Source organism: Oncorhynchus tshawytscha, linkage group LG33 (genome assembly GCF_018296145.1).
Source record: "Oncorhynchus tshawytscha isolate Ot180627B linkage group LG33, Otsh_v2.0, whole genome shotgun sequence".
Lineage (NCBI taxonomy): Eukaryota > Metazoa > Chordata > Actinopteri > Salmoniformes > Salmonidae > Oncorhynchus > Oncorhynchus tshawytscha.
Genome location: NC_056461.1, coordinates 38,123,905 through 38,137,955, shown reverse-complemented (window position 1 = coordinate 38,137,955; position 14,051 = coordinate 38,123,905). Strand labels below are relative to the sequence as shown.

Below are 14,051 nucleotides of genomic sequence, written 5' to 3'. Positions count from 1 at the left end.
GACCACCTATAGGTCCTAGTCCTCCCTGTGAGGAGCAGTAGTGTCCTATAGGACCACCTATAGGTCCTAGTCCTCCCTGTGAGGAGCAGTAGTGTCCTATAGACCACCTATAGGTCCTAGTCCTCCCTGTGAGGAGCAGTAGTGTCCTATAGGACCACCTATAGGTCCTAGTCCTCCCTGTGAGGAGCAGTAGTGTCCTATAGACCACCTATAGGTCCTAGTCCTCCCTGTGAGAGCAGTAGTGTCCTATAGGATCACCTATAGTACTAGACCAGGGCTGCCTGTCCCTCTTCTGAGATTCTACTGTCCTGCAGGTTCAGTCCAACCCCTAATTTAGCCGTTCTGATTCAGCTAGTTAAGGTCTTGTTGAGCAGCTAATTAGTACAATCAGGTGTGTTAAATTAGGTTGAACTGAAAACCCACAGGACGGTAGACCTCCAGGAAGAGGCTGGAACTGAAAACCCACAGGACGGTAGATCTCCAGGAAGAGGGTTGAACTGAAAACCCACAGGACGGTAGATCTACAGGAAGAGGGGTTGAACTGAAACTCCACAGGACGGTAGATCTACAGGAAGAGGGTTGAACTGAAAACCCACAGGACAGTAGATCTCCAGGAAGAGGGATGGGCAGCCCTGTACTAGACCTTTCCAGTGAGGAGCAGTAGTGTCCTGGGATGATATGCTACTGCTGCTGATGTTGACGACGTGAGGTATTGAATGAGGTCCTGTGCAGTTCACAGGCTGCTGTTGTGCGTGACTGTAGTGTAGGCGGGGTTTGAGCAGACAAGATGGCTGCAAGACTAGGCACTTAAATCCCCGCTGTGACCAGAGATCCATTGGCCTGTGTGGAGTCTCAAGCTTGCAGTCTTTTTTTTACAAGAAAGTGTGTGTGTGTGTGTGTGGATGAGAGTGTGAACTGATGTGCTATGCATATCTTCAGTGTGTATGGTAAAGACGGGGTCACTCTCGTATGCTGGCAGAGTAAGAGAACTGGGGAAGTGTGCTGGCTGGTTGGGGATGCCACAGTCCAGGTTGGTATCTAGAACACGAAGAAAACACTCAGTTAACATCACCTCTAAAAGCATGCTTGGTGGCATATTGTGTCACACACAAACCAACAGGCACACACATGAACTCACACTTGTCTGGAGGCGTGACGGTGATGGTCTGTGCCGTGAACTCATCGTCGAAGTAACGTGTATCAGTCTCTGACGTCACCTGAGGCTTGAAGGGCGGAGTCAGCTGAGGAGGGAGAGAGCAGCAGTGATTGATTGGCAAATGGTCTGCTTGGCACTCAGCATCAAGAGGATTAGGGTGTAAGGCCCTGCGATAGACTAGTGTCCTGTCCAGGGGCGTACTTGTATTTCAAACAGCCTTGCGCTACAGAAACAGACTACTTACTTTACTTTTTTATGATGCTAGGTCATTCATGGATCAGTCAGATTGCAGTCGACGTGGAACTAGCCCATTGTGATATCTGATCTGCACAGCATGACTGCAAAAACGGCGGCAGGTAGCCTAGTGGTTAGAGCGTTGGGCCGGCAGGTAGCCTAGTGGTTAGAGCGTTGGGCCGGCAGGTAGCCTAGTGGTTAGAGCGTTGGGCCGGCAGGTAGCCTAGTGGTTAGAGCGTTGGGCCGGCAGGTAGCGTAGTGGTTAGAGCGTTGGGCCGTGCGGCAGCTAGCGTAGTGGTTAGAGCGTTGGGCCGTGGTGCAGGTAGCGTAGTGGTTAGAGCGCTGGGCCGGCAGGTAGCCTAGTGGTTAGAGGTAGCCCAGTGGTTAGGCCGGCAGGTAGCCTAGTGGTTAGAGCGTTGGGCTGGCAGGTAGCCTAGTGGTTAGAGCGCTGGGCCGGCAGGTAGCCTAGTGGTTAGAGCATTGGGCAGGCAGCCTAGTGGTTAGAGCGTTGGGCCGGCAGGTAGCCTAGTGGTTAGAGCGTTGGGCTGGCAGGGGTAGCCTAGTGGTTAGAGCGTTGGGCCGGCAGGTAGCCTAGTGGTTAGAGCGTTGGGCCAGTAACCGAAAGGTTGCTGGATCGAATCCCAGAGCTGACAAGGTAAAAGTTCTTCCCTGAACAAAGTAGTTAACTCCCCGGTAGGCCGTCATTGTAAATAAGAATTTGTTCTTAACTGACATGCCTAGTTAAATAATGGTCATACTTAAAAAAAAAATCAAAGACCTGGAATGCCACCATTTATTGACTGACTATCAGTAGCGCTAAGCTATCAGCCTCCAGTCACTCACCTTTCTATCTACCACGTCCTGCCAGTTGATGGAGGTGAAGAACTTGTGGACATCACTTCTTTGGCATCATCCGGTCCTCCCCTAACCTGTCAATAACAAAAATCAGAGGTTGCTTCAAATGGTGCGCCATGTTTGGTGCACTGCTTTTCTGAAGAAGAGCATTCATGTTTAAAAAGCACTGCTTTTCTGAAGAAAAGCATCTCACGTTTTTTTGTCAGAGAGCTCCAAATAGTGATCATTTTGGTTGCATATGCTACTGAATGTTTTGCTGTAAGACCTGGAATTTTTATTTGAAGCACCAGTGTGCCGAGGAAAAGAAAACAAACTGAGCATAAACATAGGGCTTGTTTCTAGCCATTAACTAACCTTGTGGGGACACATAATTGATTCCCTAACCCGTTCACTAACCCCAAAACCAAACCATGACCTTTAACCCCTAACCTTAAGTCTAAAAACTTCCTAGAAATAGCCTTTTTCCTTGTGAGGACTTGAGCAAATACCCAGCCAAACACAAATCGGGTCCTCCCTGAGCAGGCCGGTCAAACCTCCCACCCCCCAAGCACCACGTACCTTGCTTGGGATCCTTGAGCAGGCCGCTGAGCAGGCCCTGCCCTGGGGCCAGGTTCTTGGGGAATCGGATTCCTCCATGAGGATGAGCTCAAAAAGCCGCTCGTGGTCTTGGTGTAGAAGGGCAGCCACCGCACATCATCTCTGCACATGACTACGCCCAGGCCCCACCAGTCCACCGCCCGGCCGTAGTCATTGTCCTCTAGCACCTGGACGGGCGGGGAGGGAGGGAAGGAGCTTTGTTCACAGTGCAGGCCTTAATGCTCAAAATCAGATCGTTTTTTTGTCTGTCTAAACAACAATTTGCAACAGACCAGATTGGATTTGAGTCACTTCAAACTGCCACTTTATGGGGTCTTCAAAAGGAATGTTCCAGAGGCAATCGATTGATAAAATTACAATACAGTATGAGGCATCTTTCTACCTAAATACTCACTGCATTAAAACATAAATACAATGGATTATCAGATTATCAAGCCAACTCATCTTAAAGTAATAAAATGGCCCTAATAAAAAGTGGTTCTTCCTCGAACACCACAGTCTAAAATGGTCTCTCTCCTTGTCTTACTTCCTGCATTTGTACTGCTACAAAAGACATTTTGCTACGGGAAATTGAAAAATGATTCCCTATTAGTTTGTGTTTTCTTACGTTTGGTGCTTATTAATGAACACAGCCAAGGTTGTATGACAACTGTGTAGCATGTGCTTGTGCCACTAGCCACGCCAGCAGCGGGCCCTCACCTCCGGCGCCAGGTACTCCGGGGTACCGCAGAAGGTCTTCATGGTGGCACCGTCCGTGATGCCTTCCTTACACAGCCCAAAGTCTGTGATTTTAACATGTCCATCATTGTCCAGCATTAGATTCTCCAGCTGAGAAGATACAGCGAGATGGATGAGATATTAGAACAGAGTTTCAAAACATTATGGAGACAGTTCTAATGCTATAAAGAGAACGACAGCCAGTTTGAATAGTTGAGCGAATTTAACCCCAGTCTCCAGTGGGGAGAGGAATGTGTCTAAGCTGGGCGCTTGGGCACCATTATTATCACCATTTAGAAAATCACATGACTGAAGTATGAAGGCAGAATGTGTTTGTCACTGTTCAGGAAAACCAAGTCCTTAGATGAATATGAAAGCAGGATGGGTGACTATGAAAGCAGGACAGAATCTCACAGTGCCTACCTTCAGGTCCCTGTATACCACGTCACGAGAGTGGAGGTACTCCAACGCAGATACGATCTCAGCGCCATAGAAACGGGCCCGGCTCTTCCGTGAACACACGATCCTGAGACAGGTGGAAGAAGAGCTAGAGGGAAGAAGAGAGCAAAAGAGAGTAAAAAAGAAGGGGATTGATTTGAGATGTTTTGATATAACACTTACACCATCACAATTTAAAAATACCTTTTACAAAATTAGCCAAATCCATTCAAACGGTATAGTATTTAATTGAATGAGAAGGTTCATGTCACCATTTAGATTTTAGTCATTTAGCAGACACTCTTATCCAGAGAGACTTAGTTAGTGCGTTCATCTTAAAAGGCCAAGTGTAGCAAAAACATTATTTTACTATGTTTTATATACATTTCCACACGGAGGTTGAAATAATAATGTAACATTGTCAAAAAGAAGATAATGCGTGAGAGCGGCTTGAAAAAAAACTCCTGACATTTCAGCCTGTTTTGGTGGGATGGAGTTTTGGCCTTCCATGGTGATGTCACTGGGCAATAAATTAGTCAATAGACCAATTAGAAAGAGAGTTCCAAACTTCTGACAATAACAACTAGTTTTCCCTCCCCACTCCGACCACTCCCAGACAGTCCTAGCTAAATTTGTGGTTCTGAAATTGCTTCTTTTTGACCATTTTAATTGAAAACACAGTAAGATTCTTAAATTGTTACCCAGAAATGATTTGATATTGAAATACAAACATCTGCATTGGCCCTTTAAGATAGCTAGATGAGACAACCACATATCACATTCATAGTAACTACCAGCAAAGTCAGTGCTAGTAAGAAAAGACAAGTGCAGAGTAAGATTCACCCTCATCTTAATCCTGGTGACACAAAAGGGTGCACATTTTGGGTTTTGCCATAGCACTGTTTTGCAAAAAGTGTCCTGTATTAGAGATTTGTGTCTCCTGTTTATCATTTGCATTTAGTGTGAAAACAATGTGAAATTACAATCTGTTAATTATTGTTTTGGCCACGTGGATCCCAGTGTTGAAGCAATCGAAAAATTGTGTGTGCGCGCTCATGTATATCTGTGTGTACATTGGGACACCCACCTCTCCTCCGTTGGCGTATTCCATCACAAAACATAATCGGTCATGAGTCTGGAAAGCGTATTTCAGTGTCTGGAAGGGTGGAAGAAGACAATTGATCAATGTCCTCCTATTAGATCAGATGTTTCTTTATCGTCTGATGTTCACAGGTATTTGCTTTAAGTACCAGAAAATCCGCTGTGATAAGAAAAGATTAACAACAAAAATATAGAGACATGTCATAGGCTAGGCATGACAAATACAAATTCCTGACAAAAGGCAAGACAAAAATGACAGCTTTTACTATCAACAGCCCATCTCCAGTCCTCCGGTCCCCCAACAACCCATCTCCAGTCCTCCGGTCCCCCCCAACACCCCAACTCCAGTCCCCCAACAACCCAACTCCAGTCCCCCCAACAACCCATCTCCAGTCCCCCAACACCCCAACTCCAGTCCCCCCCCAACTCCAGTCCCCCAACAACCCATCTCCAGTCCTCCCAACACCCCATCTCCAGTCCCCCAACAAACCCATCTCCAGTCCTCCGGTCCCCCAACAACCCATCTCCAGTCCTCCGGTCCCCCAACAACCCATCTCCAGTCCTCCAGTCCCCCAACAACCCATCTCCAGTCCTCCAGTCCCCCAACAACCCATCTCCAGTCCTCCAGTCCCCCAACAACCCCATCTCCAGTCCTCCAGTCCCACCAATAGTACACATTTCTGTAGTAAACCCAGATAAGCACGCCTGATTTAACTTGTCAACTAATCATCAATGAGATGAATCAGGGAGTTTGTCCGGGGCTACAACGAAAAGTGTGCCGTTGGGGCTACTGGAGGACTGGAGTTGGGAACCACTGCTCCCCTGACTATACAACACGTGTGGGGGTTCCGTTCTGGACCAGCACATGTAATGAGGTGAGAGGAACACGGGAGCACTCACCGTGAGGAAGGGATGCCGGGTGTTCTGTAACACTCTGCTCTCCGTAACCGTGTGCGCTACCTCGTCCTGGACACACAGATCAGAGGGTCAGCCTTTTACAGCAACACATACATAAGAATCACGGCTGAGTCATTGTCAAATAGATTCCCTCCTTCACAAATCACCGAAGCCAGGGTATGTTCAGAAGGTATTACTGGAAACACGAGAGAACACAGGACATTCCAAATTTGCGCATTGGCGGCTCCTTGTATGAGATGATGCCCAGCGATGCAAGTGTTAAGACAACGTTAAGAAACACAACATAATAGAAACAATTTAAATATCCTTTGCTTATAACATAAATATACCACGGCTGTCAGCCAATCAGAATTCAGTGCTCCAACCACCCAGTTTATAAAACAAAATATACCACATACTATGCATAATAAAGAACTATTAAGACTACAGATCAGGCCTAATGGATACGGATCGTCATTCCCAATAACAAACCGATGGCCAGTAGTCACCACTGTAAAGTGGCATAGGTTAGGCCTATTTCGTTACCTTAGCGATGATGACCTCCTTGCGCAGGATCTTCATGGCGTAGTGCATCCCTGTGGCTTTCTCCTTGACCAGGATCACCTTGCCAAACGTGCCCTTCCCCCAGCAGCTTCAGGTAGCCAAAGTCACTCATCGTCTGACAACACAGAGACAGAGTTGGACAATCAACTCTCTTATCTTGGGTGACCCAGCCCAGCCAAACACATTCACAATGGGAAGGATGGACAGTGGTAGTGATGACGAAGTGTGATACTTTACAAAACAGATCAATCACACACCTGCGCAGGAACAAACCAGGATTCAACCATTGTGGAAGAACAATTAGCATGTATTTGTGTGACTCTTACCTTGTAAGGCATTTGTATCGGTCATATGCACAGTATATGTTACTGTACACACACTCACTTTAGAGTTGGTCTTGGACATGGCTACACACACACACACACACACACACACACACACACACACACACACACACACCACTTTAGAGTTGGTCTTGACATGGCTACACACTCACCACTTTAGAGTTGGTCTTGGACATGGCCACCTCCATCTCCTCAATGCTGCTGCTGTCGCTGGGAGAACCAAACAGGTCCATGGGCTCCTCCTCCTCTCGTACCTTCAACCCATTGGCCACTGCCTGGATGGCACGCATCCACCCTCTCTGACACACACACACACAATGTGCAATTACTACACCATAGTGAGCTTGTAGGATTCCTTTGAACCACGAAGAGTTTGTCCGAGACACAGACAGAAACATATCCCTCCCTCCACCTCTGTTGACTACTGTTATTCCTCCTCCCCACTGTCTACCTACCCTTTCCATTGGCCCCTTCACACCTCATAATTACCTATATCCCCTCCTCACCTCTCAGCATTGCTTTCTACATGGAAGGTCCTCTCGATGACAGTGGTCCACTGCAGGCAGCGGATAACGAACGTGTTCGGCTTGGGCCGCTCCGTTTTCATCAGCTGGCATTCTGGGATGAAAGAGGAGACAGAGAAGAGGGATCAAGCGTTACAAATGTTTTAATGCCTCAATCCATTGTTTTTACCTCTGTTGTTTCATTTACAAAGTGTGAACTGTGAAGATCCCAAAGCAACATCCAGGCCTGCAAACACCAAAACACTCCATTTAAGTGTTCTGTACAGAGGTGATGAGAGGACAGCAGGTCCTGCTAGTCCTGCTCTGTAAACCCTGCTACAGAACCAGCACTGCACAGAGTCCCCTGTGACATCATCAACAATAGTTTTCACTTTGAGGGACCCTCACCTCCCACTGAGAAATTGTTGAGAGGGGGCAAGCTCTGGTCGGACAGCTCAGGCTTCTCTTTGTAGCCGATGAAGGAGCCGTCACTCTTCAGGATGAAGTAGCGCGGCCTCCAAGTCTTGATGTACTCACCTGCATAGAGAAACAAGTGGGCTTGAGTCCACAGCACCCGAAAACCCTCATAGCCTAGTCTCTGAGGTTAGGCACAGTGCACATTATTATGGCAGCTACATAGTTCGGATTAGAATGTGTCGAGACATGTATGGCTTTGTCAGACAATGTTATTGAACTTGTGTTTGAAAGTGATTATATTACATTTGCTGTGAATAATAAGAAACGGAGGGTCCTCACCTCTCTTGTGGAGCCATCCTTCCCTGACTACGCTGGCCTCATTCATAGTGAAGGGTGGAAAGGTTGTGGAAGGGGGTAGAGGTGGGGAATGGGAGGGGGGCCTGGGTAACTGTTGGACTGGTCAGGAGGATGTCAGTGTAAACATTGCCCCACCACCTAGACAAAAAATAAAACAACATGAGAGAATATTAAATGACAGCTAACCTAGATGTGTTTGCAAGACATAGCCTACACAGAGTATGAAGAGATGAGCAGAGATTGACAGTGTTTTGCATCCAAGATGATTTTCCCCGGCAAAAAATATTACTGGCACCTAACCTGTCTGGCTAAATGACAAAAAACTAAAACTTTTATGAAACATAGCTTGTATTTGACAATGGGGCAAAACTAGGGGTGTAGTTCTGCCGGGGCGTGGAGAAGTGGCGTGCCTTCACTGTTTTCTATTGGAGAATACACGGAGCTGGTAAAACTATTTCCGGAAAATGTATTCTGATAAATTATACTACCACAAAAATTCCATGACAAACAATAATGTTGGCATCTTCCCTGTGCTCTCACTGCGGTGGCGACAATGATTAAGAACTATAGGCTACATGTGCGCGATGCGGAGGCCCGTCGGATGCTTGACCACTTTGGCCAATCAAAACTAAGAAAAATAAATCCTAATTCACAGTGGGTCTGCCTTGATGAAACATTGCACAAAAAGCGTATGTATCTCAAATATTTTGCACAAATTTGTTTACATCCATGTTAGTGAGCATTTCTCCTTTGCCAAGATAATCCATCCACCTGTCAGCTGTGGCATATCAAGAAGCTGATTAAACGGCATGATCATTACACAGGTGCACCTTGTGCTGGGGACAATAAAAGGCCACTAAAATGTGCAGTTTTTTTCACACAACACAATGCCACAGATGTCTCAAGTCGAGGGGAGCATGCAATTGGCATGCTGAATTCAGTAATGTCCAGTAGAGCTGTTGCCAGACAATTTAATGTTAATTTCTCTACAATAATTCTCCTCCAACTTCGTTTTAGAGAATTTGGCAGTATGTCCAACCGCCTCACAACCGCAAACCACGTGTAACCACGCCAGACCAGAACCTCCACATCTGGCTTCTTCACCTGCGGGATCCTCTGAGACGAGCCACCCGGACAGGTGATGAAACTGTGGGTTTGCACAACTGAAGAATTTCTGCACAAACTGTCAGAAACAGTCTCAGGTAAGCTCATCTGCGTGCTCGTCGTCCTCACACGGGTCTTGACCTGACTGCAGTTCAGCGTCGTAACCAACTTCAGTGGGAAAATGCTCACCATCGATGGCCACTGTCACGCTGGAGAAGTGTGCTCTTCATGGATTAATCCAGGTTTCAACTGTACCGGGCAGATGGCAGACAGCGTGTATGGCGTCATGTGAATGAGCTGATGTCAGCGTTGTGAACAGAGTGCCCCACTCTGGGGCGGTGGGGTTATGGTATGGGAGGCATAAGCTACGGACAACGAACACAATTGCATTTTATCGATGGCAAGTTGAATGCACAGAGATACTGTGACGGATACTGAGGCCCATTGTTGTACTATTCATCCACTGCCATCACCTCATGTTTCAGCATGATAATACACGGCCCCATGTCGCAAGGATCTGTACACAATTCCTGGAAGCAGAAAATGTACAATTTCTTACATGGCCTGCATACTTACCAGAAATGTCACCCATTGAGCATGTTTAGGATGCTCTGGATCAACACGCACGAAAAAGCGTGTTCCAGTTCCCACCAATATCCCATAACTTCCCACAGTTATTGAAGAGGAGTGGGACAACATGCCACAGGCCACAATCAACAGCCTGATCAACTCTACGCGAAGGAGATGTGTTGCGCTGCCTGAGGCAAATGGTGGTCACACCAGATACTGACAGGTTCTGATCCACTCCCCTACGTTTTTTGATAATTCACCTCTGTTTTCTTTTATTCTGTAATAGGGTATACTGTAACCATGTGTTTAAGCTAGTCAAATCAAAGTGTTTCCGATACAAAGCTACACAATACAATGAAATGCCTACTTGCAATGATATGCAATGATATCAAGCAATATGTATTTACATTAGGATATAGCCTACAAATAGCTATACCACTTAGTCGTAGGCCTATTAGACTATAAGCCTACTGCAAATGATTATTCCTGAACTGGCCGGATGGCAGAGCTGTCCTTCAGCATCACAAGTTGGTTCAAGTTCTTTAACATCATTGAACGATCCAGGCACTGTCCTTTCAGCACCATTGCAGGGCGCTCATCTCATCAAAATCGGTTGCCTATGGCTAATAGTCATACTCATCACTTATTATTATTACAAATACAAAATGTACTTCTCAAAATGCTGCTCATTTAGTAAAGTTAGATCAAAGCCGAAGCAATGTCTTGCAAGATCACAATTTTTAATTTGCATTTTACATAACAGAACCAAACACAAAACCATAGCACAGAAGGCCTATAAAGTTACCGTTACACCAAAAACACCTACTGTAATTTATAACGAGCTTTTAGGATGGTTAGTTGAAGCTGAATAGTTAACAAAAAAAATAGTATGGGCCAAAGCAGAACCCACCACTAGGCAGGATATATGCATTGATTTAAACAAAATACAAGAAAGGCTAATAGTTTGTTAAAACCATCTGCTCTAATTCTCTCTCGAAACAGTCATTCAAGAATATCTAAATGCATATTCCCGTGAAACTGATGGAGATCAATGAAATGATTGGCATGGAGATTACGTTTGAACGTTTCACCGGTAAAACGTGAATAATTATAATTCAACATTGACAGTGATGATGGCATATTTGAGGCCTATGCCTAACTTGGTGTTTGAGGATATAAAAAAACTAAAATGTTTATGAGACAATGTATGTGGGCATAGGCAGACGTTGCAATTGAAGGATGCATTGTTTATAATGATAGGCTATTCAATTGTTTACATCTGTCGGTATAAACTTTGATAGAGGACAATATGACGTAAATGTTTTAAACGCGCTCCCTCACCTAAAAAAAAGCACTAAACACTATATCACTGGGCAAGACTTGTGCTGCAAGAACACATAATTCTCCTTTAAAAACAACTGGGAACTCGTTAATCTCCGACCTCGGTGCGTTCAAGACAACTGGGAACTCATTAATCTCCGACTTCAGTGCATTCAAGACAACAGGGAACTCGTAAAAACGAACCCCGACTGGGAAAAAAATATTTTTCTAACGGTCATCCAACTCGGAATTCCAACTCGGGAACTAGGGCCTCTTTCTATAGCTCTGACTTTCCGACCTGAAGATCAACGACTTCATGACTTGACCTCGTATTTTTCCGAGTTCCCAGTTGTCTTGAAAGCACCAATGGATCAGAGAAACGTGCCAGTGGGTACCAGCAAGCACACCAGCACAGCGGGATCAAGTGTTGCAATGCAACGGGTGTCCAGGGGCGCAAACGACATCGATTTGGCCAGCTAGGTAGGCGCCTGGCAGACACGCAAATCAGCTGTCAAAACTATAGCTAACTAAAACCTGTTTTGCTTGAGAGCTAGCTAGCTACTCAGGACAGGCTGAAACTTGATATATATATATATATATATATACATACAGATATCTGGAGCGCAATGACTAATCAATAACTGCTATTTTGTTGACAATCGATGTGTAATGGATCGACGATGGTGCATCTGACTGTAGCAAGCTATAATAAGAATAACAAATTAAATTCACTTAAATAGATAGGGTTAAATTGAAATGGCAAGGCACAAACGGTCTGAATGTTGGATAGCCGCTTCTATCTCGACCTAGCTAGATCAGCTAATCACGTTTTTGGTAAACAGCTCACACGACACTAACTTTAGTATCATCATCATAGCAGCTAGCTAACGTTAGCTAGTTGGCAATCTGTTAGCTGGCAAGTCCAGCTTCAACTCTGAACAGGGACCGACAACAACACCTGTCACTTTTCTACCAGCAACTGAAACTTGAACGTACACGTGTAACGTCTTACAACCTCACTTCCCATTTACTCTTTATCAAGGACCTAGTTAGCCTATATTGTAAACAAACATAAGAAACCTCTACTATAACCTTTGACGTTAGCTAGCTAGCTACGCTAGGTTCCATTTGCTCCCGCCATGGCCTCTTGAGAATAAGTAGACACCGATGAACCTCGTCTGTTCCTCGAGTACGATATGGGAATGGCCCACCGACTAACTATCTATGTGCAACAAGGACGTCTCAGGATGGTTGTTTGCAGCAAGTTATCGATCCTGCACCTTTTATCCCTGTGTAGCTAACGTTAGCTAGTTACGTTACCTGAGTTTCGCCTGCTTGCTGCAGTGGTGTGTTTGCGAAGTGGGTGCACTAGTATGAGCCGTAAAAAATATATACATGCGTATTTATACGCTGTTTTCTCACTTAGCCCCACGTTGTTCTTGTTTATTTGATAGACTCAACCCAGTACAGATACAATCTTTGTTACAGGCCATCCAAGAAGGAATCCCAAACAGGCAACAACAACAAAACAAAAAAATACGTAGTTGGGACACGTTGTGCGTCAGCCCGAGCAGATGTCCCCCTGTGTCTGGGCCCGTGGCGAAACGGCCTTGCTATACGGGATCCTTGGGACGTCCCTACCCCCCCATTTAAATTTAAGTTTAAAATGTTTATCAAATCAAATCTTATTTGTCACATACACATGTTTAGCAGATGTTAATGCGAGTGTAGCGAAATGCTTGTACTTCTAGTTCCGACCATGCAGTAATATCTAACAATTTAACAACTACCTTATACACACAAGTGTATGGGAATGAATAAGAATATGTACATTCAAATATATGAATGAGCGATGGGCGAACGGCATAGGCAAGATGCAGTAGATAGTATAGAGTACAGTATATACATATGAGATGAGTAATGTAGGGTATGTAAACATTATATAAAGTGCCATTGTTTAAAGTGGCTAGTGATAGATTTATTACATACATTTTTCATTATTAATGGGGCTACAGATGAGTCAGTATGATGATATAGGCAGTATATACGTATGCATATGAGATGAATAATGTAGGGTAAGTAACATTATATAAGGTAGCATTGTTTAAAGTGGCTAGTGATATATTTACATCATTTCCCATCAATTCCCATTATTAAAGTGGCTGGAGTTGAGTCAGTGTCAGTGTTGTAGCAGCACTCAATGTCTGTTTAACAGTCTGATGGCCTTGAGATAGAAGTTGTTTTTCAGTCTCTCGGTCCCCGCTTTGATGTACCTGTACTGACCTCGCCTTCTGGATGATAGCAGGGTGAACAGGAAGTGGCTTGGGTGGTTGTTGTCCTTGATGATCTTTTTGGCCTTCCTGTGACATCGGGTGGTGTAGGTGCCCTGGAGGGTAGGTAGTTTGCCCCCGGTGATGCGTTGTGCAGACCTCACTACCCTCTGGAGAGCCTTACGGTTGTGGGCGGAGCAGTTGCCGTACCAGGCGGTGATACTGCCCGACAGGATGCTCTCGGTTGTGCATTTGTAAAAGTTTGTGAGTGTTTTTGGTGACATGCCAAATATCTTCAGCCTCCTGAGGTTGAAGAGGCGCTGTCTGTGTGGGTGGACCATTTCAGTTTGTCCGTGATGTGTACACCGAGGGACTTAAAACTTTTCCACTTTCCACTACTGTCCAGTCGATGTGGATAGGGGCTGCTCCCTCTACTGTTTCCTGAAGTCCACGATCATCTCCTTTGTTTTGTTGACATTGAGTGTGAGATTATTTTCCTGACACCACACTCTGAGGGCCCTCACCTCCTTCCTGTAGGTCGTCTCGTCGTTGTTGGTAATCAAGCCTACCACTTTAGTGTCGTCTGCAAACTTGATTGAGTTGGAGG

The 14,051-nt window shown here is 45.4% G+C and overlaps 1 pseudogene; it reads right to left on the bottom strand.

Moving 5' to 3' along the window:
- Positions 1–677: 677 nt before the first annotated feature.
- LOC121841683 lies at positions 678–12,770 on the bottom strand (annotated as a pseudogene).
- Positions 12,771–14,051: the final 1,281 nt, after the last annotated feature.